This window comes from Parus major, chromosome 3 (genome assembly GCF_001522545.3).
Source record: "Parus major isolate Abel chromosome 3, Parus_major1.1, whole genome shotgun sequence".
In the NCBI taxonomy this organism is placed as follows: domain Eukaryota; kingdom Metazoa; phylum Chordata; class Aves; order Passeriformes; family Paridae; genus Parus; species Parus major.
The window spans coordinates 22,594,099-22,620,283 of NC_031770.1; the positions used below are offsets into that span (position 1 = coordinate 22,594,099).

A 26,185-nucleotide genomic window follows, 5' to 3' on the forward strand; every position below is an offset into this window, starting at 1 on the left:
ATTTGGCAGTCCTCACAGACATCCATTCTTTTCAAAGCACAAATATCAAGTGCAGTCTGTACAATTTCTTCAGCGGTAACAGACATGCAGTTTCACTCTACAGTCTGTGGTTGATGACTATTTTTACATCTTTATGGGGTTACACAGTCCATTCAACCTGAGACAAAAATGGTAGTGTAACTCTGTGGACATGACTTTACTGGTCTGCTGTCCCAGGCATAGACCTTTTACACAAGCACAAGAACAGTGTATTTTATATGCCCACAATAATAGAACACTGAGCCACTGAGAAGTTTCTGGTTTGTGTTACCTGAAAAATTTTGTTTATGTTAAATCACCATCACCTACTTCTTCCAGATCTCACTTCTATTTCTCTGCTTCAATAGGCTCTCTTATCCTCAATAAAAATAGAAACTTTGGCAAGAGTTTGGCAAGTAGGTTCATTTCAATTTTAGCCATGTCCTCAAATGGATAAATTGCTTCTGTTAATATCAGAAGGAGGTTGCCCTGGACTTGAGAATGTCACAATTTCCAGGGAGTTCCTGTCTTTTGGAAGGTCCTAAATGGAAAGACTTTGGCTAAAATGGGAAATCCTAACATAATTCAGGATTTTGACTCCATCCCAATGCTTAAAGGACCACCACAGACAACCAGCTCTAGGCTCACAGGGCTGTTAGCACCTACTTTGTTTCTAATAAGCAAGGTAAGCAAAGACCCTCACAGCTCCCACTCGTCAATCTGGTGAAGGAGCAAGAAAAGAGTTCTTACCATCCCCACCAGGTGCTTTAAAAAAAAAAATCATCATCCATGTGAATCAAGTAACTCACCGAATGATTCATGGCTGTCATATCTGAATAAAAAATTACCCCATCAATATGCAGAATAGAAAAATAAAAAAATTACACTGCAGATGATTAGAGCAAAATGCATGAGTATTATGGATTCTGAATTCTGTCTTAATGGATGACAGACTTGCTGCATCTCCTTAACATTGGGAGAAAAAAAATATCTCTTTGGTGGCATAGCACCAGCCTTTGCAAAAAGGGTAAAAATAACATGCAGCACAAGAGACAGGAATCCAACACATTAGGTAATCTGTGATGAGAACTCTACGAAAAAAGCAGATAATACTAAACTAGTTAACCAAAAAATCCCCAACAAAGCAGCCATTTACAGATCAAAAGAATACCTGCCTATGTGTTTCAAATTAAAAACCAACTGAAATGACATGTATGAAATGCCATTTTAAAATAAGCAAAGAACCAGATACACAAGATGATCTGGATTTGCCCACCCTCTTAGACATACTGGATTTTAACATTCACAGAGTGCTGAAGCAAACACCCCACCACTTTTATCTGGATTTGATGTTGCATTTGGCATAAAACTTTCATGTTCAGAAAGAGACTTGGCTTGACAGCAGATGGAGTATTCCATTAAAATGGAAATGAGTGGCAATGTGTGCCCACCCTCCCAGTCAAAAGCAGAAAACCACTTCTCAGTAGTATCTGCCCATAGATCACAACATGCTCACACCAAGCTTGCTCACAAAATATTTTTTCCTTACTCCTGTCCAAAACTGTTCTTCTTGATAAGCAAATTATGTAATTAAAAAAAGAAAAAAAGAAAAAGAAAAACAAAACAAAAGAAAAAACTCCCCAGCCTCAAGAATTCATTTATCCAGAAAAGTGTATGAAAACAGTAACAGCAAGAAGTGACTATTTCAAGTTAAGGGTAACTAGGAAGAAGAGAAGCTTGGTTCACTTTATAAAAAACGTTATGTGGTAATATTAAAAAAATAAAGAGAAAAAACAGAGTATACATTAATTATAATGGTTCTGTGGTTCTCCTAGATTTCAATTAGAAACCACTTTATTTACAGCTCTTGGCTCAGCAGCAGACAACCCAAGGAGAACATTTTTTATAGTGCAATTTCTAATGCAAATAAAAGTAAAGGCAACCCTAGAGTGGTTTGCTAACTTATATAATGAGACAGGAAACAAATGGTACATGTGAATAATGATCATGTCAAATGCATTCAGAAAGACCACAGGACTCAAATAATAAATTCTCTGACAAGTACATTTACCTCAAAGAACTATCTAACAAAGTCCTTTTTTCCCCCATAAATACATAAACACTTTCTCCTAAGATCTCATTTTAATAATAATTTAAATCTACATTCCACAAAATTATAAAGTCAAACCCATTCTCTCCACTCCCAAAATGAGAAGTGACCACTAGAGATAGAAATGTGTCTTTTCTGCTCAGAAAGGTCACATTTACTGACTTCAACCAGACTGAAGAACAGTTTTAAGACGCAAGCTGGGGTCTGCCCAGGCAGCCCCTTTTGCACTATTTGCAGCTGCAGCAGCACACAGGAAGGTGAAGGGAAGTATAAGGAAACTCCTGTGGTTTCTCCCACAAAATCCCGATGTGGGAGAAACTACTGCACACAAGCAGGCAAAATGCAACTGAATTCTTCCTCAGAATGGCTGAAATGTCTCCCTGAAATCAGGGCAGGTTCACCAAGGACTGACCTCACGTGTTCAAGCCACCAGCTCAACTTTGTCACCACAACCGTTTTGGTGACAGGGCTGAGGTGCAGCCCCTCACAGATGGCACCACTCCCTCCTCAGATGCCAACAGCCCAGGCTGCAGTGACACCACCCTCACCCTTCTACCCCCCAGCTCACAGTGAACAGCCAGAAAAAAACAATCCAGTCATGAACAGCAGACCTGCTTGCTCCGTCAAAGGGTTCACACGAAGACATTATTTCTCCTACAGTTTCCCCTTCACAAAGGACCTCATCCAACAGACTTGTCCAACTTGCTGTAGTTTTATTCAAAATGTAACATCATACGTGGAAATTCCTACAGCCATTTTAAATTTAATTCTTAAAACAGAAACAAAAGAATTTTTTTCCTGGTTTAACAGCACTTTTCCAATCTGTGCCAGATAAAGAATTTTCATCTTTTCAAATTCACAAGGTTGTGTTGAACACTTGCATGCCCTCTCAAATGCTACTTCCTTCCCTGGCTTGTTGGTTCACTTAAGGAAGAACCACCTACATTTTGGGCTACCATTTGACAGAACACTTTGAAGGAATTTCTAATACCACAGAAAATGCCTAACAGCAGCATCTGTCAGCAGCACAGGAGGGATCTACCTGTAGACATGTGCTCATATGCTAGTGAGCACTTCACTGAAAGAAGTAAGAGACGTGTTACTTTCTGCAACCCATATAACTACAGGATTACAGTTTCAATCTGTATTTTGCTCTTAACAGAGAGAAGATTCTAGAGATGATCTTGTATTGCCGTCATTAATGGCCTTGTAAAGTCTGGCATCTGGAAGAGGAAGAAATGCAGATCTTTATTTCTTTAAGATGTAGCATGCATTCAAGTCTGTAAAAAACACTTTGCACTGGGGCAAACTATATTTAAATGGGTCTTCTGATAAATGCCTTCATTATCACCCTCCAAAGATGCCCTACCTGGTAACTGTGGGTAGAACCATGCAACTGATACCACCAACGGCTCAGCTGGCTCATGTCTCTAGGCTTCCTCTACTGCCAGTATAAGAAAGAAGAAAACAAAACAAAAAAACAAAATACAAGAAAAAGTTTCTAGAAGAGAATGTGACCAGAGCACTGAAATTCAGTGCTGAGCTGCCCTAGCAAGGACAAGTCAGTTGTCCAAGGAAATTAGCTAGTCCAATCAGAAGCATAAACTTAGGACAACTTGGAACATTCTACTATTGATACTTCTGTCTTTTGAAATGAACTGCAACAGCAGTAGGTTCAGTTAAGCCTTTTTTGCAGCTACCCATTATCAGCGCACTAGGGACATCATCTCGTTTGTAGAGGAGCTACAGTACGTTGTTAATGAAGACAAGGTTACAGGAAAGCAGGCTGTGATGAGGCAGATGCAAGTGGTACAAAACACAGAGGAGGGAAAACTCTGTGCCAGGCAAACATGAAAGATCTAATACTTTCCTGCTATTCTAGAGATAAACCACAAGAGAGCCACCTCTGGAATTGTATTTAACACTGGAACACACCAAACCCACCCACCCACCCAGCTGAAAGCCCCCGAACACACAGAGCTGCCCACCCACAGCAAACCACCTCAAGAAGCACCTCCATCAGAACGGCCGCGGAACGTACCAAAGCGCCGCGCGTGCTGCCAGGCCACCGCGGCAGCAAACGCCGTGGCACGCTGCAAAAGCCCCAGGTGCACCACGGACAAGCCACCGAGCAGCCAGCCCTTCCCACTGGACAGCATTGTGAGGGGAAAATTTTACGAGGATCTCAGCAGCCCTTAAAGCCGCTGTCGTGTCTGGAAAAAAAAATCCTAACGCACGGTACCACTCCCACAAAAAAGGGATTGAGCTTGTTCTTATATAAGTATGTATATTATTTAACACTCGAAAACAACAGTTCCATCACATCTATGCAGAACCAGACGCGGTGAAGAGCTGAGAGTGGGGAAAAAAAATAAAGTAATTTCTACTCTATTGTATTCGTCCATTTTGTTTGTTTGTTTGTTTGTCTCAGGGCAAGTCAAGAGCCCTCAACACAGTGCATTACAAGGACCACTATCTGTTTTCTTTTTCGTCCTTTGTTGTCACACAGCATGACTGATGCAAGTAGGTGTAAGTATAATTCACACAGTATTTGCATCTATTAGCTGTTATCTCCTAGGACATTATCTTTTGGATCTGGGAAACAGTGATTACAAAACACCTTAAAGGTGAGATAAACAAATACACACCATGGTCCTGAGGCAAACAATTGCTTCTGCTTTTGCGGTCATCTGAACAAGTTTTCCTCTTCCTTGGATTAAACAAACACATGCCGCCAAGATGCAAGCGTTGCTTCTGTGGTAGATGTGAAAGAGAAGGCCTAGGTGACAAAAATAACTTTCAAATAGATGTTAGTATATTCACATTGCAAAGAACATAAAAGGAGGCAGGAAGCAGGGGAGGGAAGTGTCTCTCTCATATCATATTTAAGTGACAGTACAAGTAGCAGTGACTTTTTTCCCTGAACTGCTCACAGATATAAGACCATTGCATAATCTTCAATAATCTTGTAAATTCTATTCACATATTTTCTGAAGATTACAGGAATTCACAGAGTTAAGAGAAGAAATCATTATTTTTTTCCCTGACTTATCACTCAAAAGAAACAGATGCAAAATAGAGCAAGTTTTCCTGTAAAAACATCTTCGTCCTACTTTATGGACTAGTTATTCCTAACTCTAACCACCTCCCCTCACACAGAATATTATGTAGTGCTAAGAAGCTCCTCCAGTCACCAGCCATGTTTTGCACAGTAGGCATAAACAAGCTGGTTTATTGCAAACAGAAATCCATACACATGCAGAGGAGTGTTAGAGTTGCCTCATGGAAGCAGGTGTGCCTGTATATCCCAAGCTTAAACTCATCTGGGTGAGTAGCACTAGGAAAGGACACCCAAAAGAAAGGAGAAGAGGCACAACTTGGTGTAGAACTGGAAGAAAGAAAGTGGAGAAAATGAATGCATACATTTTTGAAATTTTGCCCTGGTAAAATCTTGGAGGAAGAAGAATTTCAAATGACATTTCTGCAGATACAAGGATAAAAATCTCTAGAGATGCAATGTGAAAAGTTATTTAAAACATGAACAAATTTAATTTGATAGTCAGCCTTTCAGTCAACCTATTTTCTGCACTCCAGTGAGGGCAACAGGGGAAAAATATTTAAATCTTATCAAGTAATATGGAGAAAGGCATTTTTTGTTTCAGAATGTATTACAGTTAAAACCACATAAAAAATATCCTTCAAGGTTACCAACCCTCACAGTGGCATCTTAGATGGTCTGCATGACAAGCATGTATCCAATAAGCAAGTAATTCAGTGTCAACAATATAAAGACAAAAGCACGTCAGATTCAATTTTACTTGAAGACGTGGCTTTCTAAAATACCACAGAAAAAAGAAAGGCATTCCTGCAGTGAAAAGAGAGTTGGGGCTTTGCATGGCATACTTCAAGAGCAGCAACATCTAGCCTTTGCTGTATCAAAAACCTTGAACCTCTTCCAAACCGTCCTTTTTCTCCACTATTTTTTTTTTCTACCTGATGTCTTTTCTGGTTTTCATTACATCTCTGATGGTTCTTCAGAGTTTCAAAACATCATCCTGGAGGACATTTTAAAAATAAACCCAGGATTTGAATCAACATACACCTTAGTCCATGTCCAGGACCCTTCGCTATTTTTCATACCAGTATTGCCTTACCCCAAACAGTCCCTACAACAGATGCAACCTGCACCCTCCACCCAGCTGCACTTCTCAGCTTGTATTCCTGTAAATATCCAGCTCAAGAAAAAGAATTATTTCCATTTGAATTTAACTTCCTCTGAAGTGCCTGACGTGTCTTTCACAATCTGTTTTCTTTACCTAGTCAACAGTAATCTACTATAATCTATTGTGCAAGTTTCTGAACCTAACTTTAAGAAACCTGAGAGGCCATTAAATGCACCAATCACATTGATATGTTTTCCTGATTCAAGTTATAGACAGGAACAAAATGCCTACAAATGCTCCATTTCACTGTTCTGCAGAGTTTGGAAGAAACTTCCTTGCAATTTTGTAGAAAAGCACACTGCAGCTTTTCCATGCAAGTAATTAGTAATTAGGAATAACACACAGTGGAAAAATATTTTTGAACATATAACTAGGAACATGGTAGAAGCATGATACTTCCATGATTTCTGAAATGAAATTCAGTATTAGACAGTTTCCAGTCAGATCAGCTTACTGTGCCTCCTCCACAACCTCAACCCCTGACATCACAGGCTTTCACATTAGAGCTCACGGTGCTGTTTGGGTGTACACATGTGCGTGTGCATCGCTACACATCTGTGTAGCATCATTTTCAAAGTGCCTCTGAGGAGGCTTATTTACTTTTTCCTCAGGGGAATGCCATGGACTGGAAAGAATAAGCTCTTGCAGTATTAAGTTATTTAATACTTCAATGGTGTAATAGATTAAAAAAACCAAACATAAACTGAAACTTACACAAAGACCTTTTCTTGCAGCGGTTTTAAGGCAGAACCAAAACTCATTTATGTCAACAAAGCCCTGAAAGTGGAATCTACGTAACTGGGTCAGAAACTGTGTCCCGGGGAAAAGAGTTGTTATTCCTTAACTCCCGAGCTTCAGAGAAACTTTAGGAAAGTTTCTTTGTAATGTTTCCTTCAACAGATGTCAAATCATCCTCAGATATTGCCATCTTACCCTAACCCAAACAGAACAGGCAAAGGGAAGGAAACCATCCTCACTGATGAGAGTTACAAAGGGTCCCCAACACTTGCCTCTGTGGTATCAACTTGAAGAAGATATACTGGCATTACTGGTTAAACTTAGTTCTAGTAAAAAGCCTGGTAAACCCTGTGTGACATGTAGGACAGAAACCCACATTTGCAAGCCAGGACAAAAAAGCATCTATGTTAAACGCCACAAGGATGGAGGTCTCTACCTTGACAGCAGAGTAACAACACTGTGGGCTGGCAGCAAGATAGAAGAAGTGTGACATTTCTTGAGGGCTCCAATATTTTTATTAAGACAGTTAAAACACAGACAGATGTCCTGGCTTTGAGTGACCTGTATGGAATGGGAATCTTTTCAGAACAAGGCAGGGGAGGACAAGCGGAGGGACCTGGTACGAAAATCAAAACAGCACTCTCCCTGCCCCAACACCCAAAAAACCCCAACCACAGTTTTCCTTCAGGTAGAAAATAATAAAGCAGGACAAAATATTTCAAGTGACAGCAAGACAGAAAGAGTTCTCTGCATTCAAAACAAAATGAGCCTACACAAAGATGTAGGATATAACAAAAAATAAGGCAAACAAAGGCTGGAGCAAGAGTGTCCTGAAGGTTGAAGAGCTATAGATTTGGTGCACACGGCTCTAACATTCTGACAAAATAGAATTTTTCAAGCCTAGTTTCTCCAACAGATAAACACTTCCATACTTTTCTCTTTGCTGTTAATGAGTACTTTTGGCTTGTTAACCTACGTATGGATTCAAAGAGGCTGGGAATTGTACTTGAAAGAGTATTTGAAAAAATCCTTTTATCCTACTAAGAAAATTGAGGTTTATTAGGGAGAGCATGCATGTAGATTTGAAAGCAGCAGAGAGACACAGAAAATGTATGAGCACAAAACAAACAGCTTTCAAAAAAAAAAAGGGTCAAGGGAGGGATGCCCTCAGCTCTATACCAGGATAGCAGTGTATGATATACTCCTGAACGGACTGAAAAACAGGAAGGCAACACCTTCTTTCCCCTCCCCGCCAAAAATCTGAACAGCTAAAATCCCACAGATGACAAAATTTACAGTTGTTCAAAACCAGAGAAGACTGGAAAGAATTCCAGATGAACCATGCAAGGCCAGACCAAGGGACAAATTAAATCCACTGCAGATCAATAAAAAGCAAAGTGCATTTAAATGAAAAATGTGAAGCACTCGAAACTGATTGTTTGGTTTAATGGTTCTGGAGTAACTCAATATTTGAATCAAGTGTTCAGCAAATAAAGGAAACACACTGCTAGAGATACAAGGATACAACTTAGAAATATTTTTTTTTTTTTCATTTTCAAGATGAAAGTATTCGCATGATAATCTAAAGGATAAGACGTACAAGACTGTTGTGCCACAGCATAAATCAGAAGCGTGTTCTCCATCGGAGTGCTGTGTTCAGCTCTTATCATCTGATCTCTTCTTGAGATAGCAGATGTAGTAAAAGCCTCAGAAAATGGGGACAAGAATAATTTGGAACAAAGACAGATTTCTATACAGAAGGAAATGGAGAAGCTTGAAGCAACCACACAAATAGGAGATGGAAAAAGTATTGAGGATGTAAAAAAAAAAAGGAACTGTGGTAAAGACAACAGTACTCCTATACGCTCTTGTCATGCAGAAGCAATGGAATTTTTTAAACAGCAATACATGTAGAGCTGCCAAAGGAAATGTGTGTTTGTTTAGTTGGTTTGGTTCTGTGGCAGTGCTCTGTTGATCTAGTTTTATTCTGTTTATATTCAACATTCAATTTGCACAATATTCTGCCACAAGCTACGATGAAGATCTCCAAAAGATTCAGAGAAAGACTAGAATTTTATGAAAACTAGTAATCTACCTTAGGTAGGGAAAAGATCAGAAACACCAGTGTGTCCTTCCTCTTTATTTGCAGGAATTAAGATTTTAACAGTACAGGACCAAACTGACAGAAAAGACACAGAATTTCCCTTTCAGGCCTTGAACACAACCACCTACCTTAGAACAACGGACACGCTACGAGTGTCGGATACAGCTCTGGCAAACAGCAGGCAAGGACACGCACACAGGCTGCAGAACTGGTCTATTAAGACATCTAATCCTCTGCAGAGTGGTATGTCCACACAGCAAGGCACAGGAATCCGGGAGCAGAAGAACACATAAAGCTTTGCCACAAGGCTTTCATCCCAGGAACGCTACATGCAGGGTATTCACATGCTCTGTTCAGAAGTGGCCCTTGCAATGCTTGGAACAAGAAACTGTGCTGATTTCTCACCACATACAACTGGCACACTGAAGAAGCTACTGGGGTGCATCAGTGCCATCACAGTGGTCTGGCACAAACTACATCCTTCAGATATCATCCCTTGGCAGCATTCACGGAAGTGCTCGTACGCAAGGTATTTACGACAGGAGCAAGGTATGTTTGTCCTCAGTACTACAGCGTGCACTCCTCACCAACCTATTCCTGAGTGTACAAGCCCTGTGTTACGCATGACAACATGAGATTTTTTATTTTTTTTTTTTCTATCTAGAAACCACCCCAGAACTAGGTTAGCCTGGCAGGCTTGCAGCACTTCATTTACATATGAGTCAATCCTTCTGCAATACAAACATTAGTGATGCATTCCCCACTGTCCTTCTATTTATACTCACTATTTCACCTGCAGGCATCCCAAGTTAATTAAACAAATCAATCCCATTGAGATAATTATGTCTCAAGCAAATTAACACAATTAGCCTTATAAAAAGAAAATCCAAGCACTACTATATTTCTTCTTATAAGTCATGCGCTTATTCCTCCAACTCTAGTTTTGTGGCTATCTAGGAATCTGCATTAAAATGAAAAGTATGACACACCAAACTGGCTCATGTGTGACTGTTACAGCCAACAGCCACTCTGTTTGCATCATTCACATCTCTGAAATCTGAGGTGCCCATCAGAAATAAATGTTCTTAAAGAAGAAACAAGTCAGGAAAGATCCCAGTGCAGTGGGCACTTCACAGCTTTGAGACAGCCTCTGCTCCAGAACAGTACATTACCCTGACATTTACAACCAGGGTGAGATACTCCTTTCTTCTCTGGTCAGGTTTACAGAACACCCCCTGGAAGAAAGCGTAAGTTCTACAAATGATATCTTGGTACCCATACTTTTTCAAAGACCCATGCCTTCAGCCCTGAAGTAACAAAACTGCCATGGCAGTTAAACAGGCACCATCATTTCTGGCCACCTGCTGTGTTTTTTTTCCCTGAGGGTGTTTTTTCCCCTGAGGCAACCTTAGAGTAGTCCAGCACACCTCAGCCTCTCCAGTCACAGACTATCCTCTATCCAAGACCTTGACCACCTTGCAGCAGTGTGGCCAAGGCAGGGTGTGATGTCCTTTTCTATCACTCCTGGTGACAGAAGAGGCCACAACTTTTTGCTGAAAGCTGGAGATTTTTCCAAGGTAACACAGGAACACTGAGCAGAACTACTCTGTCAGAGCCTGCAAGGAAAAGTGATGAGAAGTGATGAGTAACCTACAACTGAAAATGGAAAACTTAAGAGGTTAGTGTGCAAAATCATGACCTTGTGAGCTGAAGCACCTAACCAAGGCCACTCTTTCAAGAGGTAAAACATCCATGCAGTACGTTCACAGTGCTCTGGACCAAGGCCTCACAGTCAGTCACCTGGGATGGTTTTGCTGCCGCTTTCTGAGTGAGCCTTGCAAGAAGCAAGGGTTGCTTCAATGCAGGAGCCTCCATTTCCCAGCTGGTGAGAAGCTCCTGAGCTTCTCGGGAAGAGAACCTGCCTCCTCAGGAGAGGCAGGTGAGGATGAGCATGCAGGAGAGGCAGAAAGCAAGATGTTAACAGAGTAACAACTCCCCAGTAGTAACTGTGTTCTCCTGTCTCATCCCCGCAGATGATGCAGGGAGGGCCGAGCTGCTCCTCCCCTGTGCCTCCCGCTGGCTGCTAAGCAACTGCAGCAGTGCACAGGGCCAGGCAGGCACCCGGCCTCAACTTCTGGTTTTGAGGGAATTCAAAAGGTTTACAACAGTACATTAGCTGGAAAACTTACGTCCCTGGTACTGAGCTCCCAAGAGTGATTACGGGGCAGAGAGAAGAAAGGGAAGAGAAGTGATGGGGGGATGAGGAGAGGACAGCAGGGGACCAGGCTTGCACCAAGGGAGGGTATGCAGAAGGTAATTTAATGGAAGACTTTTTTGGAAGCTGAAAATACAGTATTCCTTTATTTATTTTTTTTTAACATCCCAAAATGAACGCATTTTTCCCTCTTGGCACATTTTACATCCATGTGGCACTGTAACCAACAAATCATACTGGCTCAGCAGATGTGGGTAAGATGGTAATGGAGCTGTTCCATTTGAAATCATGGTCACATTTACATGCTGACCATGCACAGCCATCCTCCCACATGGCCCAGGGATCTGCTGCACATCTGTCCTGCAGAGGCCCCAGCCTTGACTCCAGGCAGCTGCCCCTTCACTGAGACAGCCTGATCCAACTGTGCACCACACAGAAAACCACGTTACTCAAGTGGGCTGCTGACAATCTGGCCTTTCCCATGTGGAAAATTGTTTTTCCAAGTGGGACCTTTTTACTGCCTTGGCTCACCTGAGAGCTGCACAAGGCAATGCCAACCCCTTCAGCCACCCACTGGTGATGAATCTCAACTCCCCCAGTGTGGCAGCACAGAAAAGCAAGGGAAAATGTTATCCCCCAAGTCACATACTGGGCCAAATAGGCATTCATCCCACACTTCTTGTTTCACCATTCTGAACTGTACACTGCACTTAGCATTTTCATTACCCCCACAAACTAAAGGCATCAATAGTTCTTATTAATTAAAAAAAAATTATTTTTTTAAAAAAGTATTTTTAAATATTTAAATATATAAATAAATATATATTTTTTTAAAAAAGTACTGTCTTACAAAATACATTCTCTTCAAGAAAGTTAGAAGAGGTAAACTTAATTTATGAGGTCCACAACTTTCACTAACTTCATTTTACAGAACACAAAAATCAGACTGTTTACTTACAAAGGTACGTGCTAACTATAAAGTGAACGTAACACCCTATCAACTCACAAGAAACAGTAAAAACTTCTACATATATATCTATCCACGTATCATTTAAAAGTCAGAATAGATAACATATAGCAGGAAGACAAAAATATTTTATTACAGGACAGCCTGGGTAAAGGGGTAGACATCATAAAGTGTATTTAGAAAACTAGTTTCATGACACAGGATCCAAAGATACAGATGTCCTGTCATAAAGAATTCATTATTTACAAATATACTACAGAACACTCCATTTGCAGTGAAGTACCATAAATAATTCACACATTATATGTGTCAGAAGTGAAGGCAGTGGTATTTTCTCCGCCATCCTCAGGGAGCTTCCCATATTCAGTGAAACAGCTCTGCTGTAACATCACAAATGCTATGAAAACACTGGATTCTCATTTAAACACAAAACTTTATTCCCCTCCAAAGGCTTCCCCATCAACACAATACAGGATATATTAATATATTCTATATCTACAGATAAAAACTTCTACACATACTGCTATGGGGACAAGAAGTGCAATTCCTTTGCATTTAAATTGCATACATTAATTTTATTTTCACCCCTATGAATAATATGGATGGAATTGCCATCTTGGGTCCGCTGCCCAGGTGCTGCAGTGTTGCACAGCTCTACCTTGTGTCCCCTTCTCCAACCCAAAGAGGTATATCCAGAGGCAGGCAGGCAACTCAACTAGTGCTGATCTCCCTCTCCCCTATGGAACACATGGCAACACACTGTAAAAAGTGTGCCAGCAGTTTGACACAGAGATGGAAACCCCTTCTCTATTTGAAATTAGAGTAACACAGATTTTATTTTATATGGATGATCGAAGAGTCGCCAGGAAAAGAAAAATAATCCGTTGTTACTGATATGGAGTGAATCTGGAAAACCAACCTAATGATGGAAACTCCCCAGTGCATTAGCTTTTCTTTTTCCATGGCAAATTCCCCTATTTCCCATAAGATCAAACAAAAATTGAATAAAACCCTTGATCATAAGTTCATTTTCCTCTCTATTCTGCTTGTCCCATTCATTTCTCCAGCAGGATGCCTGCACCCATGTAAAACTTGACTTGTCTGACTCCTTTAATCCTCCTCAAAGGAACAAAAAAAATCCCCACATCCTTAACTATTAAATAAAAAACCCCAAAGCCCCTCAGGACTCCCTGTAATCCAGCTACAGAAGCCACTCTCCACATGGATGGGTGGGAAGGACTTAAATTCTGTTTTCTCCCTTCCGAGTCACGAATCAAACCCAGCAGATTTGCCAAAGAGAGAAAAGAAACAACCAAGAAAATCTTACCAGCCTCCTAGAGAAGATACTCAGGAGATTGAGCTGGTATAGCATTTCACAGCATCAGGTGGTCTCCACCCACCTCCCACAGATGTGGAAAACAGAACAGACCACTGCAATCACCAGTCTGACCTTCCACCCAAGGTGTGCCACAAACCTACATGCAGGTATATGGCTTGCTATAAACATACACACAGCAATACTCTCCCTTGCTAAAAACATGTAGTCTAATTCCCAGGCAATTGATTAGGAATGCATCATGTCCAATGGGAGCTGTTTTAGCGAATAATTTATTCTGTTTAATAATTTGTGTGTTACAAGTAGCCCAGATTCATCTGGTTTCAACTTTCAGCTATTCAATCTCATTACACCTCCTCCCACTAAACTAAAGAGTTTTGTGCTTTTTCCTCTATAGATATTTGCAAAATACAACTCATCCACTTCACTTGAAGCAAGCATGCAAAGCCTTTTCTTTAGAAAAGTCTAACAGTAGAACAGGTTTTCCAACTGTAATCAATCTCTCAGCTTTCCGCAGGCACGTAAGAATCGGACTCTGTATTCCAGTAATGATCCTGTGCCATCACACACTGGTAAAACATTCTGTGCTCCTAGAATATATGCTCGAATTTTGCATCCAAAAACCATACCCACTCTTTCAGCAAGGCCTCTGTGCTTTGTTAGCTTCTGCCCATCACCCCAGCTCCCTTCCAATGTAAACTCTCCTGAACGTAGTGAGCCCTGCCCTCTGCGTAACGTACAGACTTGGACTGGCCTGTGCTAACATTCAGCCTACTCAAATAAGCCCACACCAAAAGGAAATTAACTCCCTGTGTGACAGAGGATATACTTGCCAGATCCCTCATTTTTGGTGGCATTTTAAAATTTAAGAAGAAATAGCTTTGTTCAGTACAATTACCAGTGACTGAAATGTAACTACCTCAGTTCTACCAGCTAAATGCTGTTACTTCCCCCTTCCCTTTCCAAATAATCACATTGCCTCGTCATTGGTTCATACTCCCTACATTAATTCACTATTTGCTACATATATGTGGACATACATAAATGTGATGAAGTCCCAGCATAAAGTCTATTCATCTCTGCAGAAAACCAGTGAACAGCACTGGGTACATATCTGATGTCCTCCCAAGCAACAATACCCAACAGTTCAGCATATTGTTGTGTGCTGGTCCATTTTGAGAATTGGATACAGAATTTTTAGATGTGACCTCCACTCCCCCCCTACAGAAAAACTTAACAAGTTAAAACGTATCTTGGTTAAGTCAGTACAGGATTGCAGTTTGCTGTTCTGTTGTAGTTTTGGTGTTTGGTTGGTGGTTTTTTTTGCTTTATGTAATATCTAATAAAGCATCAGCAACATTAACATTAGGGTTATTAGTTTACTTAACATTATGATGTTCCATTAGACAAGGGATAATACAATTGTAGGCTGGAAATTAACTATGGAAACATGTTGATATGGTTATATGAAGTCATGAAACTTTTTCAAATGCTGAAGCACTGCTTCTACAATACAGTTTAAACAAGTTAACTTATTTCAACTGTATATGCATAATAAACTTTTGCTCTGTGCTGTCATATCAGATACTCATTCTTCCAAAACAAAAATGTTTGTTTTGGTTTTTTAAATACAATAAGGCATTTAATGACTATTAAAAAAAACCAACCCTGTGGTTGAGCTTGAGTCAGAACATAGTGCTGCTTCTGCTTTCAGCCCAAAAAAGAGAATTCTTATCATTATTAAATAGCAGTAATATTTATAGAGAAAAGTAGCAATTCAGTTGCATTACTTTCGCTTTTTTAGAGTAAGAGTGCTTTATCTTTTAGACAAATGGCACCAGCATTGCAATGGTGTGCTGGAAAAATAGCATGAAGGGGAGCAGGGACAGAAGAATCTGAACCCATCGTCACAGCAGTCAGAGGTGGTGAGATCAGCTGATGTTACAATTTTTATGAGAGGATTCCCTTTACAAGAAAGGTCTAGATGCCAGATCCAAGTGCTCAGTGCTGGTTTTCCCATATGGATTTATTCTGAGAACAGGAATAGAATGTAGACCTGAAGGTGTTCTCCCAGGCTAAACTTTAATAGGGCTTTAACTTTTTAACAAAGGTCAAAGAAATTTCAACACAACTCTTCAGGTTAGTATTGCCTAAATAAAACCTGTGCAACCCTTTGTTGACCCTAGCCCAACAGCAGAATTAATTACCAGAATTAATTACCAGCCTAATAGCCACAAAGCCTTCCCCTAGGATATTAGAACATAACTACCACAGCTCATTTAAAAATGAAATGTTTCATTTGCCATACCTAACAAAGGATGGCCAACTTGTCCATCAGGAGAACATACCCTGACCATCACGTAGTTGTTCCTAAATAATAAAGCTGAGGACTCACTTCTCTGAATACGTGGGTTTGGGGTTTTCTTTAGTGTTTTGGCCTCTGTCACAAAGATAAAGCTATTTCCTCATTTCTGAGCATGCTAATATCCAAGCAAGGGAGAGGCAGAACTTTCACTTCTCACCTGCTCACAGAAAGGTCACACCTCACTGTTAACAACTGAAATACAACAAGAAGCTCCAGCTGTCTGAGGCAATGGGAATCTTCCCCATTCTCTGTGAGCTGGTTTCAACCAAACCATTTTTGTAAGCCCACATCAAGCCTGTGACAGAGGAGAACTGGAGCATGGGCAGGAGAGAGACACTCTGAAGCTGAGGACAGGGCTACAGCGATCCTCCCACTATGAAGAGTCCCTTCATCTCAGTGAAGATCGCTCATCTACTTCTGGAAGAAACTCTCTCCTGTGAGGGTGGTGAGGCACTGGCACAGGCTGTCCAGAAAAGCTGTGGATGCCCCATCCCTGGAAGTGTTCAAGGCCAGGCTGGATGGAGGTTTGAGCAACCTGGTCTAGTGGAAGGTGTCCCTCATGGCAGAGGGGTTGGAACATTGCTAAGGTCCAACCCAAAACATTCAAAGTGATTCGATGGAAGCAATCACTGTGAAGCAAAATGCTGCCAATTGTTATTCTGCAGGCAGGTTGAACATTGACTGGCCTTTTTTTCAGCTTTTGAAGTATTATCCAAACATCAAAGCAGGCTGAAAGACTACTTCTTGCAACTTCATATTTCTACTATAGTCTCCAGCCAGTCACTTGTCTTTTGTGGCTGCATGTACTTCCTATTTAAGCAAAGGACTACAGCAGTTCCTGGTCTGCCACATCTTCAAATAAAGAGTTTGTGCAGCAGCTTCCTCTGCCCTGCATTACTCTGCACCAGTGAACACCCTCTTCCCTCTCAGCCTGCTCAGAAATATGCTCAGCCACCTACAAAGCCAATTGACAGACACAAGGTAACAAAATGAAGGATTTCCAAACCACATCCCTTGTGGGATGACAGCCCATAGGACTTTTTACTCCAAACCTAGGTTTCAATCCTCCCTTCTCCATCTGCACTTTCTATCTCTTCCAAAATAATGAGCAAACATTTCTCCTGCTTCACAAATCTGGCACATTTCATTTTCCCTGTCATTTAAAAGATACTATTAATACCAAATAGTTTGTGTGTAAGAACACTGTGCACTTTTGTAAAGCTTTATTCAAAGCATCCTGTGATCTTCCACTGAAAGCATTAATTTAGTACTTTCACAGTACTTCTGAGGCTTGTATTATACACTGTCTCACACAGGTGGAAACTCTGAGGCTGAAGTGACTTGCTGTTGGGCTAACCAGCAGCAGTCCTCATGTCCTGCCTCCCCAAAATCTGTATTTCAGCATTCCTGGCCAACCCTTGCTCCAGTGCTTCCTGCCCTGCATCCAACTTCAGATGTCATGGTCCCTTTCTTTTTCTATTGCCACACCTATATAGGTGTCTACCAGAGCTTCCCAGACATTTTCTTCCCCCAAAGTTTTCCTGAAATTAAGTAATTAAATGATTAAGGAAAAAGTTCATCACCTGCTAGGAAAACTATTTATACAAACCATATTCCCACCTACAGCAATCTGTATGGTTGTCTTTCTTTGTCCCAGACACACAACCTGAACAAAAAAAGCTCATGTTAACCCCTTCCAAATGAAAAGAATACTCTCAGGACCTGGTCTTTAAAAATTATTTCCCTGGATCAGCAAGAGACTGCTAGTAAATATCATGTAAGTCTCAATTTGTTTTAAACAGGAAGAACATAAAATAGAAGGCCTGTCTCTCACCTTCAACAGTTCTTCAGGCGCTATGCTAGAATTAAATTAATGTATTTTATTTATTTATTATTTATTTTGTTTTATTTATTAATTTCATTTTTAATTAGCTTATTAATTTGTTTTTCTTCTTTAATAAGGAGAAAATATACACATATATGAGAGAGGACAAGCAATCAGAAAAGGACTAACACTGTAATATTACATCAACAGCTAAAAATGTAAGGAAATAATTTAAAATTTAATCAGTAGTGAAAACCAAAGCCATGCATGAAAAAAAGGCAGCCTATGCAAATGTGAACTTGTCTTGCATGAGAGACAGCACAGGATCTCCAAACTGCATGTGACGCACTAGTGCCTGAAAAGTATTCCTTGCTTTGATTCTTGCACCAGAATCCATCAGCACCTGGTCACACAGTTATCTGTCTTGTTTTAATAAAAACATTCTAATAATGTAAGAGAATAGCTTGTATTAACCACTGTCACCTGTTTTTGCCGAACAGTGGCCATTGCTACTTTCACTCAAACCTCATGTAATAATACCAAGTCCCACCAGAAACCAACGTCAGAACTTCAGATCTTCCTACAGATGACCCTTGACCACTGATCCTGCTGAAGTCTACATAAAACAAGAGTTTTCACCTCTTTTTGCATGTTAAGTAATCAGAGCTACAAATCATTTCAAGGCTCACTCTTTATCAGGGTTATTCAGAGCATGCTGTCTTATTCCTTTCATTCCCTCACACCACCTCTGAAAACTGGAGAAGCAAGAAGACACCCTCATCTGGCTCTGACCCTCAAACCAGAGCTGAGGAACAACAGCTGCTCCCTGAGTCAGTGACACATGGAGCACACATTTAACAATTGCTAGAGATATTGCAGACGTCCCTGGAGAGTTCTCCAACAACCTCTCTTGGTAGAAATGCCAAGTTTTCTAGGCAGCATGGGCCATCCAAAAGATCATAAAAGGAAAAAGTTACACAGCAAGGTATATCCCAAGCATGTTTTTCAATCAGTAAAAACTTGTTGGATATCCTCCTGGCATGGTGTCAAAAAGCTCTACTTCCACTGAGCTTTGTTAGTGAGATTGATGGTATAACTAATTCAACTTCAGAGAATACTTCTAATGAAGACTTCATCATCTACCTCCTTAAGGCTACTAAAGGGGATGATATTTTAAGCTGCAAGTAAGGAGAAGAAATCAGAGAGAAAAAGGACAGAGATAATTTGATCTTCTGAGTTGTCTACTCAAATTCAGAGGAAGTTTAAGTGGGACACAGTCAGGCCTGCTTGTTTCCCTGTCTTTTAACAGCACAGACTAGGGTGAGGGCCAGAGAGTGCACACTGCTCCTTTGTAGAAGAAACAGGATGCCATCATTAGAATAGCACCTAGCAATACACAGGATCAAAGTGACAACACTAGTATATATTAGAGGTAAAATTCATCTGAGCCTGTAACAGACAGACCAAACAGAGCATTCCTTGACCAGCAGAAGATGGCTTTGGTGGGAGGGTACCCTCATTCAAATCCCCACAGCCCTTCCACGCTGCCCCTAAGGCGATTACTTGAGTCACTTCAGTGAAATGCCCAAATTAAGGCCATGTACAACATCTCTAAGGAATTAAGTCTTGACCGTTTTAATCTCCACAAGGTGTGTTCAAATACTACACTCACAGGCAACTGTTGAAATAGATAATGAAAGCAGTATACTGTTGAGGCTCACCATTTGAAAGCAAAAGGCCAATAAAGTACAAAAGCAACGAGCCAACTTTCCTCCTGATAAAATGGAGGAGGAAAAACAGACCCAACCCTGCTGGCACACTTTGTAGTCAAATTCCTTTTGACAATTTATGAACTTCTTTTCTTCCTCCTGTTTAACAAAATTACTTCAGTGGTATAAAAGTTGGCAGCATAGCTATCTCAGAAGAAAGCTGCTCAATTCCTTATTGGTAAGCAGTGCACACACACTCAACCCCACACCCACAGGAAACTGAGAGCTATTCATTTAGTTTTAGCCAAGTCTTTGTGAGACTGTACCTTTTGACTATTAGCTGATTGTAAACATGCAACTGTCTGGTACTTAATCTCATATAAAAACTAGACCAAAAAACCCTATCAATATTAAATTTAACCTTTAAAAAAGAACACAAGTGGTATGAATGCAATTGTCTGGAAAAATGCTACTTAGCAAAAACAAAACAACTACTCCCCCACATACATGCAATATTTAAAAGAAAGAATTCAAAGCTGTAATTATGTTCATACAAACCTAAACTGCAGAGTACAAGAAGTTCAGTGATACAAAATCCTGTGTTATTTGTAATGACACCATGTACTTCCTCTTGTATTTTTTTTCTTGGTATTTTGGGGGCCTGATGGGATGCTGTCCATTGCCATTACCAGGGATCAGAAGGAAAATATGAAACCAATTCTTGTCATCTGTACAGAATGTGAAACCTGGAGCAATGGTAAGCAAAAAACTAGTAAAGGCTACTTTCTGATAAAATATACTTTTAGCTAGGTATAGTTTGTCAGAGCAGCAGCTCTGTTTTAATACAGTCATAACACAGAATTACAAACTTCTAGGAATTAAAAAAAGAACTCCAAGAGATATCCCCAAGCAATCCTATAAAAAATGACTGAGGGTTACAGTGGACACCATCTAGACACTAAATCTCCTGCACAAATCTGCAGCTAAGCGAGCAAGCATAACCTCTGGATGGATAAGAGCATTATTTTGTGTAAGGCAAGGCAGGGAGGGAGAGTGTTATCTAAAAAACAGTAACAACAAGGGCAACATGCATTTCTGGTCTGTTCACTCTGGAAAAGAAAATACCACAAGAACAGTGGAAGATTCAGAGAATACATCTTATATCAAGAGTTTAAACAGTCTGCATATTTGGCTTATCCAAGAGGATAATGGTTATCAGTGACTTACTAACAAAATGGCCAAGTGTCTCTACCAAAATTTACTCAGAAGATAAAGAATACACTAGCCAAAGCTAGGCTCCCAAAAGATGCTTCTGGTCAGATGAAAAGGTTTTGAAGAACTCAGAATTAATCTCTTCTGCCTGACTGTACATAATTACAGTTGATTGATATGATGCGTAGTATGCTCAAAAACTCATTGACAGCAAGCTTGCTAAATGCAGTTTCTCCAAGAACCACTTTCTATCTAATTCAGCTGACTAAAATCTTGTAAAATTCCTTCAGCATTTACATCTTTTCCAATTCAGAAGTGCTATCAATTCACAAACACAGACCTCTGCATTCAGGTAACTCCAGCAAGTATGGCTCTGGGAGCACAACTCTTCAGAAGCACCTGCTGCTCCCTACACACCGTTAGAATATTCAAATCAAAGTTCATTTGTCTTCAAAGTGCTCCAAGGCCTCAGTTCAGGCTACTCAAGGCTTTTTCCAGAGCTCCAGACAGACAGCAATCTACTGTTCTCCTGCTCTACCTAATGTTAGTTGGTACTGGAGGTTCAAATTTTTGCGTGGATAAATGAGGCACAGGAAGTGATTTCCAAGGATGGAAATGTCAGGTTTGAGAAACAAAGCTTATGACATCCATCTATGTCTCTTTCCACTTTTTGCCTGACAGCAGCTTGTATTTAACAAAAGCACGATGCATTATGCTGCATCCAGGTACTATCCATGGATAAGAGAGAAACAAAAGAGAAACAAAGATGAGACAATACTAAAAGAAAAAACAAAAACGGGGCAGGCCTCCTACTGTTATTTACAGTCAGAAAAGGATGTTTCTGTAAGGTAACACCAGAAGTTATGGACTGACTATAGAAATCACTGAGTGAGAGTTCATGATGTGCTCTAGCAGGACAGGATGAACTGACACCAGATGCTTATTTTATGGACAGAAGCCTTTGAATGTTCTTCAAAGACTATGTTTTCTAGAACTCAAGCCCATTCCTTGGGGTTTATGAAGTCCACAAGTCACCAGAGCCCTGGCTACTGTCTGAGCATCAGGAGGGCCACCAGAGTCCCACCTAGTGTGCTAGGCTGCAGACAGGCACCCAGCGGGAGCACTGAGAGCTGCCTGCTCCTCACAGCCCCACCACCCCAATGGGCACAACAGGGAGAGCTCTCAGCCCCTTCAATATATTCTCTCTTCCACCCGGAGCAGGAAGCTACCACCTGCAGCTGCAGGTCTCTCATGAACCCAGACAACACATTTTTTGTGGGAGATTAACAGCAAACTAGCTGTTAGAACTTCTGGTGTTCTCTGAGCTTTGCCTGGGTACCCTAACTAATACTTTTCCTAAAATATCTAGAGGGGGAGGGTAAGTTTAAATTTAATCTCATATGTGAATTTTGAAATTTTTCACTCAGCCACTCCCCTAAATGCTATTTTTAGACTTGTTTATTTTACATATTTTTTAAAAATCAGCAAGTTACTAGCATGTCTGAAGTTGGTGGCCAAGTCTGAGCTTGGAAACTGCACAACTGTCACACGGAACAGGTTTCAGAGAAAAAAGCAGAACATTTCTGTATCTCACCAGTACACCATTAGCAAACCCTTAGCCTCAGTGCTAGGAACCTCAAGTAAAATTTTCCTTTTAACTCTATCTGGCACCCTGTCTTTAATTTAGGAAAGGTTTGATATGAACAATGGACAGTCAAGAGGAGATGCTGAGAGAAAGGAGAAGAGGAAGGGAGGGGGCCAAGATCCAAAAGATTGGTAGTGGTGGTTGGTATTTTGGTGCTGAGTCAATCATATCCATTTCCTAAATCAACAGGTAAAAAAGGAAAAAACAAAACAAAGTAGTCCCTACAAGCTGTCATCTTCTCGGAGCCAGGCCTAACAAAAGCAGAGAAGGTTCTCCGTGCCAAGGGTAAGAATAAATGGCAGGACTTTTGACATCTGAAGAACAATAATTAATCACCTCAGCAGTAAGTATCATCCTCTTTTTACTGAAAGGGGAGCTGACTCAAAGACAACCAAGGGAGTTGCCCAAAACCACAACACCAGTCATTAGCAGAGCTGCAGTTGGAAATTTCTGCCTGCCAGCACTGTTTTCAATCACTGAAATTGGCAGCCAGTCCACAGCTGCAGGGGCAGGTCACCTGCTCCCCACTCCCATCTCCCAGCCACACCACCAACACCAAGGAAGGATGAAAGGAGGGTGTCCAGCCAGGGTGGTGGGCTCAGGGATTCGCTCCAGCACTGACGCTCCCATCACCCCACAGTCCTGCTCCAGTGGGTGCCCACCCCAAAGGGGAAGCTGCAATCCCCAGGAGAAGCCCCCTGGCACCCCTCCTGTGCCCACAAAGCCCAGAGAACCTGGGTCAGAAAAATAACCCTAGGGAAAAGTCTAAGCCAGTGGCTCTGGCCAGGTTTAATGCTGTGCCCTGGCTCACTGGATGGAGTGAAAGACAGGCAACAAGCACCCCAGAGACTGCACACCTCAAGTACTCCTCATCTTTGTGCTTTACACACTCCAAGGGGAATTTCAGACCGGTTCATTACAAAGCAGAAGCTGAAATGGATGCTTCCATCTCATCCCTATAGCTTTAATGTGCTGATTTCAGTTTCTCTTAATTGTTTAGTCAAGAGTGTAAAGTTACTTATATCTTACAGAGCCAGCCAGCACACAACAAGGATATTCCAAAGCCAAAGGCAGTCCTTTTTGTAAGGGTAGTTGGAAAAGTATTAAATAGGTGAATTTAAATTCTTAATTTTTACAGAAGCAACACAATTCTGCTAACAAGCAGTTTGGGAAACTCAGTGTGAGAGAGATGTGGAGGGGGAAGTGAGTATCCTACATTTACACTAAAAGCAGAACAACAGAAACCTGCTTTTTGTAGCACAAGTGGTCTTAATTCATATATAAAATTACATCTAGGTGTCTGTTATATTAGCTGGATATACTCCCCTCATTTCTATATTCTGCCTGATACCTGCCTAAACTGAGCTCTCCAGACATTCCTTCCAACTCACTTGATCCTTTGAAGCTGACAGTTATCTATAAATTCAGGCACTGAAGTAATTTATTCTTTTAGAAGTGTTAAGCATTTAAAACTTGCAACATCAGATTGCGCAAATATTCAAATTTTCTGGAAGAAAAAGAAAAGGAAAAAGCATTTACCTTGATGTCTACATTTATGTATATATTCTCCCCCTACACACTCTTATCTAGAGGCTTTTCCTCATGCATGAGATTTCCCATTTTTCTCCTTGTGCTTTCCAGGTACTTTCCACAAATTGTGACATAACAGCTAAATAACACAAGAAAAGAAACTCAAATTACCTGTTACCGTTTTATTCAAATTAGCTTTCTTATTGTTTAAGTTATCCTAAGATGGCTTCTGTAGAGACTAAAGTATTCACTGGCCATGTCAAAGGAAATTATTAAAATTCATCTAGCAGTGATGAAAGTGTTTTGTGCTGACCTACATTAACACAAGAAGAAACCGCAATGTACCAGTTTGGACAGAAGTAATTTCTGGACTTTGCCTCCATTTGGTCTCATCAAAATCAAGCGTTACTCCCAGTAAACAAGACAAACACACCCAAAATTAAAAAAAAAATACCAAAACCCACACAAACACTTCAACGAGTTACTGTGGTTCTGCATGTGTAAAACCGGGGGTTTCACTGCCAAGACTCGTTAGAAAAGAACAACCAGAAAATGTTTGCAAAACAGATTACTATTATGAAGATCATTAACAGCTATTAATAATAGAATATACATCAACCTAGTGCTTTTTAGATAGTCAGTATTAATTGGCAACCTAATTTGGAACTGTTAAGACAAGAGACCTTGCAGACACCATTTGTCAGGTCTAAGCTAACAGTGGGTGAAAATAAGCCTGATAACAGTTACTTTCTTGTCATTTCCTCTCAAAAATGACACAATGCTGTTTCAGCGATCAAAGTAATTTTTATCTCATAAGCGTACCTCCGAAAATAGATTAGGCCTTATAGAATGATTTTATATTTATAATCTGAGCTATCGGGCAGACCTCATGCGAAACCGGGCTTGCAATTCCCAAGGACTCAGGGTTGCTTGGAGCAAGATAAAGACACAGGGAAGTAGGGGAGAAGGAAAAGAAAGTATTGGTTGAGAGGTCTGAGACCCATCAACATTGCTGCAAGCTTGCCAAGTCTCATAATTTCATCACTAGGCTTCAGGAATATCAAAAGAGCTATTATTCATTTTTTTTATTCTACCCCGCCACGTAATCAGTAGAACAGATGCCAAAAGCCAGCCATTACAAGGAAGTCACCATGGCTGGCATTAAAACAAGATTATTTCTGCACAGACTGGACCATCTATTGTTGCTTTAAATGGGATCTAAACCCCTTTAATTGCAATGGCAGCAAGAAATATGACTGACTCCTGCAGAAGAAGGAACAGAAGGGAATGGGTCAGGAAATATCCATACAAACTAAGTAACCAAAGAAAAACATTGATAGGAGGCACAGTCAAGAGATGAGTGCATGTTTGGGGCAGAATCCAGGTGCCTCTCTGGAAGGATGAAAATACAAATGTAAATGAGGAGAGAGAATCCAGAAAGGGAACAGAAGGTTAAAAAATGAGATAAGTGACATAACATTGATGACATCTTTAGAAGCTAGGGACAGTTGAAAGAATGAGTGACACCTGCAGCCTTGAGAAGGAACGTGACCAGAACAGACACCTCTTGCAACACAGGAGGACCAGGAGTGGGGACAGTAGCATTTCTCCAGCCCAGGCTGCTGGGGAAAGGATAAACAAAGCCCTCTCAGAGAAAAGGGAGCAAGATACACCCATTCCTAGCTTAGAATTGAATTTTACTGAGAAGGTATCATACAAAATGAGGACAGAGTATTTAATTTAGAGGTGAAAGACAACAGCCAGTGGAAAGTGCTACTTCTTCATCACAGAATCTCACTTTAATGCCAGTCCAGTTGCTGGGATCTACCCTACAATTTGCACATGGCTGGGGCTGGCAATAAAGCAGTGGTAAGAGGAGGTATCATGGCCTCAAATTGCAAAACTTGCTAGAAACATAGCCTCCTCATTGGTTGTTTTACAAGACAAGAAGAGAGTGAAATTGTCCTGGGAGAGAGAGTATAACAGCAATAAGGAGCTCTGCTACAAGACCTGCCCATGCTACAGCACACAGATTTGTCAATATTTACTCCACAGAAGAGAGCAGTACATAAAATTAAACAGTGTAATATATGTACACTATATAATACATATATAATACATGAGAATAATGTCTTCAGGAAATACTAGCAGCTGAGTAACTAAATTGTTGTCTCACCAAATTGTCCAG

General features: G+C 40.6%; 1 protein-coding gene across 6 annotated transcripts in view; it reads right to left on the reverse strand.

The window, feature by feature from the left end:
• The window catches only part of TRERF1 (transcriptional regulating factor 1), a 76,597-nt gene that overhangs the window by 44,477 nt on the left and 5,935 nt on the right, over window positions 1–26,185 (reverse strand). The window contains exon 1 of one of the 6 annotated variants that reach the window (XM_015621958.2): window positions 4,777–4,875. The exons of the other annotated variants lie outside the window; for them this stretch is intronic. The gene's annotated coding sequence lies outside the window, so the exon portion shown is untranslated. Of the gene's footprint in view, window positions 1–4,776; window positions 4,876–26,185 lie in introns of those variants that run through there. 6 annotated transcript variants of the gene reach the window in all.